The 8,784-nt window shown below is 27.1% G+C and overlaps 1 non-coding gene and 1 pseudogene across 1 annotated transcript; one reads left to right on the top strand and one right to left on the bottom strand.

Moving 5' to 3' along the window:
• LOC113378580 overlaps positions 1-8,784 on the bottom strand; it is a 38,887-nt pseudogene that overhangs the window by 6,425 nt on the left and 23,678 nt on the right.
• Positions 5,751-5,822, top strand: Trnap-cgg. The gene has a single exon. It is a non-coding gene; the product is annotated as a tRNA-Pro (tRNA).

The raw sequence follows: 8,784 nt of genomic DNA, 5'->3' as shown, positions 1-8,784 counted from the left end.
TTTTACATTTCTCGACGTTTTGAAGGTTTCTGAACATTTTTAAGGAGCATACCTCAGAAACTAATGGATGTGTGTGTGTATGTGTTTGTTTGTATGTATGTATGGATAAAAATTTCCAGTCACGTTTTCGGGCGCACGGATCAACCGATTTAAATGGTTTAAAAAAACATTCGATTCCTATTGATAAGGAGATATGCTGATTAGTTTTTGGCAAAGGCAGGTACAGTCGTTACGGAGATACGGAGCATAGAGTGAAGAAAATAGAAATCGAGTTGTTGAGAAAACGGAGTATCAGATTTGAATGATCTGAAAAACTTTCTGCTTGTTTCAACAAAAATCGCTATTGCAAAAAAAATTTGGTTCCTAATTTTTTTTTCAAAAAATAATTTTGTAATTTTGGATTAAAAATTCAAAAAATTACCCAAGTGCGTTTAGACTGTTTGTGTACCGGAGCACTTTTCCAATTTTGCGAAAACTATTGAAAATGTGAAAATGCCGCCAAGCTAAGCACAGTAGAAATGAAAATGTCGCACAAAATTATTTACCAATTTACCAAAATTACAAAAAATATTTTATGTAAAATAAAGCAACTCTACTGATGAGCACACTAAGAAAAAGCACACGAAACTGACGGACGGAATACAAAAAAATAAAAGAACTCTACTGAAAAACATTTAAAATTGCCAAAACTTTTATAAACAATTATCTGATAAGGAATTCTACTGACGAGCAAATTAATTTGAATTAGAGAACAATATTGGCAATGAAAGATGTTAAAGCAAAAAGACCCTACTGACAAGCAAACTAAGAAAGTGAAGAAACTTTCTTAGAAAAAGGGAGTAAAGAATTATAAGGCAAAAAAGAACTCTTAAAGAGGTGAATAATTATTTTTACTGAAGAGCAAACAGAATTAAAAAGAAAAAAGGACTCTACTGACGAGCAAATAGAAATGAGAAAAAATAAAACTCCAAGTAAACAAAAAGAACAGCACAGAAGAGTAAACTAAGAAATACTACAAAAAATCAAAGAAAAAAATAAAAAATGTGACTATTGACAAACAAACTGAAAAAGAGTATCTATTGACGAGCAATCTGATTAAGATATATAGAAACTCTACTGACAAACAAACTAACACTAAAAAAAAATTCTTCTACTAACTGGCAAAATAAAGGATTGGAAAACGAACTCTACTGACGAGCAAATCGAACTTGAACCTGGAAATATTAGAAAAGAGAACTCTACTGACGTCCAAGTTTAAATGTTGAAGCAAAAAGGACTCCACTAACGAGTAATTAGCAAGTAAAACTGGACCCCACTGACAAGCAAACTCGACATAATACCAAGAAAAAAATTCTACTGACGAGCAAATTAAAACATAGGCAATAAGATAAAAAGAGAACTCTAATGACGAGCAAACTGAAATTCGACATAAGATAAAGAAATGAATGACTAAATGATAATTGAGATATAAAAAAATGAAATGAAAAGATATGAAAGAATGAAAGACTAAAATAAATTAAAAAGCAATCTGAAAAAAATAGGACTTTACTAACGTGCTATCTCAAATGCGAGGCATAAAATATGAAAAAGATTCTACTGACGAGCAAACAGAATCTTTTATGATGCAGTTATCATAACATTCTTCTTGAGTTTGTTTATATGTACTCGTAAAATACGCCTGATCGCACAGCAAATAGATAGACATTTTCATAATTTTCAATACCAAGAACAAGCATAAGAGAGCATTGCCATGACAACGCTATGCTATGAGCTTTGTTACAGCAAAATTGCCCTATAAGTTTCTTATATAGAATTAGTTTACGCGTCAGTAGAGCCCTCTTTCTTTTTTCGAGATATCTATTTAATTTGCTCGTCAGTAGAGTCCTTTCATTTTATCTTCTAAGTCACTATTTAGTATAGTCCCCTTCTTTTCTTTCAGTTTGCTCGTCAGTAGAGTCCTCTTTTATAAATTCATTATATAATTATTCTTTAAGGTCCAAACGAATTTCCAAAAGAAGCTCCTAATGGTCAACCTGTCCTGGATGAACATTGCTGGCCAAACGGAGGTCCACCAGTTCTTAAGGGCCACGGAAATGAATCCATCGAATATCAGTTTGGGCGGATTTTTCTACGTAAACCGAAACTTATTCAAATCGGTAAAATAATAAAATATATATATATATATATATATATATATATATATTATAATTATTATTTATAATTGTTTTTGTTATAATAGTTATTAGCGACCATGGTGACCTATCTGGTGGTTCTTCTGCAGTTCCAAATCAGCATTCCGACAGAATTGGGGGTTCCGGTTGACGAAAACACTACTATGAGTTCTAATATAAATTAATTAATATCATTATAACTAATGTATTTTTTTGTTGTAGATGGTATTTGAATTAAAAGTTATCTAGTTTAAATGTTTTTTAAAATCTTTAACGCCATATTTGACAGTTTTGATTCTATATTTGACAGTTTCGACTGTCAGAAATGCTTCAGACTCCATATTTGACAGTTTTGACAGGGTAAAAAATCGAAATCTTTGAAGTCAAATAGTTATTACTTAATAATTGTATCCTTATGTTGTAGTTTAAATATTTAAATTAAATTCTATCCTTATCATGATGTTTGTTTACTATTTATTGCTAATTGTTAACTTCACATTTAACATTAACCCCTGCGCCATATTTGACAGTCAAGTGTCAACATGTTTGAACTGTCAATAAATTTGCGACACACTTCACAATTGAAGACAATTACGCCATATTTGACAGTTGGACACAAGCTTTATTTAAAACTAATAAAAACGAATATCACTTTTGCCTGTAATCTAATTTGTCCAAATTAACCTTGAACCTTGATTACAAGACCAAAGCTCGTACAACTGAAAAACAAACAATTTCTAAATAATAATGAATAAATCAATTTTGAATTTGAGTTTCCTTCAAATAAGTCACGTGTTATTCATGCGCCATGTTTGACAGTTTTGACAGTTCATACATTTAAATATCAATAAAATCAAAGTAAAAATCAAGTAAAAATAAAAATAAAATAATTAAATATTTGAATTTATGAGAAATAACAATTAAACATTTAAATTTATCATATTATTTTTATGTTAAGAAAAAATCTTGTATTAATAATCTTTTACCTTTTATATTATTTTTATCTTATGCATTCTCAAGACCAAAGTATGAATCCCAATGAAAGATCTAAATATATTTCTTTAATAGTATTATTTACTGCATCGGTTTAATTTTAATTTTATTTATTCTATTATTAAATTTCTATGTTTCTATTACCTTTTATGCTACTTAATAAAATTTGCAAAATATTCCGACAAACACAAATCGAAATTACAAAGTTGACCTCAAGAAGCCCTTATTAGGAATTAGAAAATTGAAAGTAGCAGAAACCTTGACAATTTTCACACAAAGCACATTATTTATATATTTATATATATATATATATATATATGTATATATATAAATATATATATATATATATATATATATATATGTATATATCTCCTTTTCAAATGTGATCAGAATCAGTTTTACGACTTTTACAATTTATTTCACGCTTTAAGTTAACGATTAATTTTTAATTAACAATCATCGAGTGTTTAATTTAATTTCAATTAAACTGAATAAAACAAATTAAAAATTTTATTACCATTTTGTGGCAAGAATTGACAGCAAGAAAGAGTTGTGCCTCTTTCATAGACAAAAATGAACAAAATTAAAACAAATTAAGGAACAAAATTTTACTTTAAATGAATTTTATACGATTGTTGGGTTGTTAGTTAGTTATATGTTATCATTATTTTTTATGCGTTTATGAAAAAAATTGCAATAATATAGTTTCAACAATTATTTACGAAAAAAAAAGTCTGGCAGATCTTTACAAACTAATTATTAGCGTCATCATTGACAGATTTTTTTTTATCGGTTTTGGAAGATATTATGTTATATATAATATATATTGATAATATAATGAGATTTTAACACAAAAGCCCTATACATATTGCATATATACAATATATTATATGTCCTACCTACGATTTTATCGCTAACCACATCTATTGTGTCCCACGCGAAACACGGCCGATGACGCCATAAATTATTCTGACGTAATTGGATAACAGTCAAGTGCATAATTTATATATATATATATATATATATATATATAATATATTAGCAAAGACTAATAAATTTATTTTAAAAATTTATATTACAATCTACACGTTTCGGATAGCTCGATAATCCTAGTCTTCATTCAGTGGAAACTAAAAATAAAATTTAGAAACTAAAACAATTGAATTAAAAAATATTATAAAGAGTCAAAAGTACATACTTTTAGTTAATGTGGAAACAGAAAATTCAGAAATACATGGACCCCTTTTTTAAAATCCATTTTGCTATTTAATTTGCTCGTCAGTAGAGTCCTTTTTTTAAATCTATTTTGCTCGTCAGTAGAGTCCTTTTATAAAATCTATTTTGCAGTTCCGGATTTTGCTCGTCAGTAGAGTCCTTTTTTTTAAACTCATCATGCTATTAATTTGCTCGTCAGTAGAGTCTTTTTTTAAAATCCATTTTTCTATTTAATTTGCTCGTCAGTAGAGTCTCTTTTTTAAATCTATTCTGCTATTCAAGTTGCTCGACAGTGGAATTTAAACTCGTTATGCTATTTAATTTGATCGTAAGTAGAGTCCCTGTTTTTAAAATCCATTTTACAGTTCTATATGTTACTTTGTTTTAACTATTTTTGTTTATGAATTTAAGTTTGCTCATCAGTAGAGTTCAGTTTTAATTTTCAAGATGATTTTATTTCAAGAAAATTTGCTCGTCAGTAGAGTCTTTTCCGAAATTTTAAAAAATCAAAATAAACTTACTTATAAAAAACGTCTTATCACTTCAAATTGTCATAGTGACATAAAATAAAAAAAACAAACAAAAAATCAAAATTTCTATAATATCACGGATTTTAAAACTTTTAAAACAATAACCTCATTTATACTTTCAATATTTTACAATTTTAAACAAAATTATCACAAATCCTAAATAAAATCTATTTTATTAATTTTCAACCCTCAGTGCTCGAGTATTTCCAACACACACGACACAAGGTAACGACCATTATAAATGATAATAAAATAATTATATAAAATGATTATAAATGAATAAATGATTATAAAAAACAAAATAAATAAGAAAAAATCGTTCAAAAATGACAAATTTAAAGTCTTGAATAAGTTGTACACTAGTGCTGTACTAATGAATATTCATTTATCATTAGCACTCGTATTAATTTTTTGTTACAATTTATTTTTGTTAATCAAGACTTTAAATGTCTTATTTACAAAATTGATATGAGCAAAAAAAATATAAAAATAAAAAAATGCAATAAATTGAATAGAAAATGAAAAAAAAAAGTTAAAATAAAAATAAAATGATAACAGTAATGCAACTCATATTAACGAAATCAAATTCTGTAAATAACAAAAAAGTACTGAAAAATACTTAAAATAATTTTATATTTTGTACTATTTGTTTCTTATTTCAAAAATTAATTATTATTTACATCTCTTCTAACTAGTACATTTTTAAGCAATAATTAGTTCAAAACTCAAAAAACTTTAATAATTTTCTACCCTCAGTGTTCGAGTATTTCTAACACTCGTACATTAAGCCAACGCACGTTCTAGAAGTAACCGTTCGATATTATGCACAAGTCGATACGATGGCTCGTTGGTCTAGGGGTATGATTCTCGCTTCGGGTGCGAGAGGTCCCGGGTTCAAATCCCGGACGAGCCCGATTGAAAAATATTTTATTTTTTTGCAAAATTTATTTGATAATTAACTAATTAATTAGTTTTATTAATTAGTAGTTGCAATTTGCGATCTTAACTCGCACACTAAAGGTAAAAAATAAATAATTAAATAAGTTTTTGTGAGCAAATCTTATACTACTTAATATACACTTCTTTAACAAATTTATTAATATTACTAATATTTATTAATTAGTTAGGTTTTATTGGTTTTTAACTATTTAATTAGATTTGTTAATTAGTTGTTGCAATTTGCGAACTTAACTCGCACACTAAAGGTTTAAAATAGTATTAAATAAGTTTTTGTGAGCAAATCTATCTTACTACTTAATATACACTTCTTTAACAAAATTCATTAATAAATTACTAATATTTATTAATTAGTTACGTTTTATTGGTTTTTAACTATTTAATTAGATTTGTTAATTAATGGTCGCAATTTGCGAACTTAACTCGCACACTAAAGGTAAAAAATAGTATTAAATAAGTTTTTGTGAGCAAATCTTACTGCTTAATATACACTTCTTTAACAAAGTTTATTAATAAATTGCTAATACTTATTGATTAGTTAGGTTTTAATGGTTTTTAACTATTTAATTAAACTTGTTAATTAGTCGTTGCAATTTGCGTAATGTTTTTTTTTTTTAATTTCAATAATTATTACAACTGTTAAATTATTAACATCTAGTAATATTGATAAATAATAACATAAATTTAAATAAATAAGAGTGCAAAGGATAAAATTTACATGAAAATAATATCCGTAATATGATTTGATATAAAATATAAGCAAATAGTAATAAAAATTAAATTAATAAATATTATAAATAAAATTTTTTAATACTGTAATTAAAGATTTAGATAACCATCAGATCTGTTTTTTGGTCTCTTATAAGCTACTTAAAAACTTCTTTGAGAATTTGTTTTGCCAAAAAAAAATCCGATTTGCTAATTTTGTTTTTTCTTGGACGTTTCAAGTCATTCTGATTCGAATGAGACCAACAATTAGAACCAAAATGTGTGTATACAATTTTAAATAAATAAAACTTGTATACAGAATTTAAAGCCAAATAAAACTTTATACATAACAGTATTATTAAAAATCATTAAAAATAAAATTAGAAACATACTAAAATATTAATAACATTTTATTAACTTCCCGTAGAGTAGTTATAGTAATGAGCCGAAAATCAAAAATGCAAATTTTTGCATTTCTCGACGTTTTGAATGTTTCTGAACATTTTTAAGGAAAGAGAGAAGAAACTAAATGGATGTGTGTGTGTGTTTGTGTGTGTGTTTTTGTATGTCCGCATTTTTTCGTCCAAGTTTTTGGGCGCACGGATCAACCGATTTGAATGGTTTGAAAAACATTCGTTCCCTACTGATAAGGAAATGTGCTGATTAGTTTTTGGCAAAGGCAGGTCCAGCCGTTACGGAGATACGGAGCAAAGATTGCAGAAAATACAAATCGAGTTTTTGAGAGAACCGAGTATCGGATTAGAATGATCTAAAAAACATTCAATTTGTAATGATTGGAAGAAGATGCGATTAGTTTTTGGCAAAGGCAGGTCCCGCTGTTTTGGAGATACAGAGCTAAATGTGCAAGAAATGGCAGTTTTTGAATGAACTAAGCGTCCGATTTGAATGATCTAAAAAATTTACTGCTTGTTTCAATAAAATAATTGCTTTTGGAAAAAAAAATTTCTAATTTCTTTTTCGAAAAATATTTTTGTAATTTTCGGGTTAAAAATTAAAAAAATTACCCAGGATGAGCACAGTCTAAGCGCCAATCTGGTACAAATGTTTACCCAAATGCGTTTAGACTGCTTAGGTACCGGAGCACTATTCCAATTTTGTGAAAACTATTGTAAAATGTGAAAATGCCGCTAAGCCAAGAACAGCATAAGTGAAAATGTCGCACAGAATTATTTGCAAATGCGTTTAGACTGTGACTATCCGGGAGCACTTTTTCAATTTTGTGTAAAATTAGGCAACTATTTTTTTATGTATTTGAATTCGAAATGAATGACGATCGTTAATGTTCTGGAGATAAATTGATTTAAAATTTATGATTTACATTTGATTTGCTCAGACATAACAAACAAGATAGCAAAAATCATGAAAGTTACAGTATTTGTAATAATATATTTGAAAACGTTTAAAATTCTCGAATATTTCATTACGGTACGGGAAGTTCCAGCAATTTGCCTTGAGGCACGATACCATTCACCACTAGTTAATAATTTTATATGAGTATTTTGTATACTTAGTGCATGTACTAAAGTTAACCATATGGTATTTATACAAGGCATAGAAATCGTTTTAAGTTTGAGTAATTAATTATCGTGCATTGTGAGTAATATATATATTTGCATACATTATATATATATATATATATATATATATATTTAATATTATAAGAGAGCAAACGAACGGCCTTAAAGGTCATTTCTAAAAACCGGTCAGCCTTCACTTAATTTCATATTCAATCGACTCCATCCATTTGCAAGTTGCGTTTTATTTAGAAATATGACTATTAATAATAATTAACAACTGTTATGAATGCATCTTTGCAAAATTGAGAAAAAACTGAGTGTAAGTGATACAAAACAATTCGCAACAACTAAATATTAATATTGAAATATTTATATTATTTTTTTATATTTATTGTCTCGCAAGATTGTTGTTTTTACTTTTAATTGAATAATAAATTAAAAATTCTAAATTCAAAACAATTTGACAGTTCGAAACATCAGCCATTTTGAAAACTGTCAACAGTTTGCATGAACTTCACGAAGTTCAATTTGAAACTGTCATCTTTTAAATATAAATTACATTTTGTGTTTGTAATTACAAAGATAATTATGGTTATTATTATTAAATACTGAAACGTTCAATGTTTTATATTCAAGGTAAATAAATAATTTCAAATTTGACATTTTGAATGG

Source organism: Ctenocephalides felis, unplaced genomic scaffold (assembly GCF_003426905.1).
Source record: "Ctenocephalides felis isolate EL2017-DRISC unplaced genomic scaffold, ASM342690v1 CF-g0.4_SCAFFOLD_01886, whole genome shotgun sequence".
Lineage (NCBI taxonomy): Eukaryota > Metazoa > Arthropoda > Insecta > Siphonaptera > Pulicidae > Ctenocephalides > Ctenocephalides felis.
Note: the sequence above shows the minus strand (reverse complement) of the source record. Positions and strands in the feature narration are given on the sequence as shown.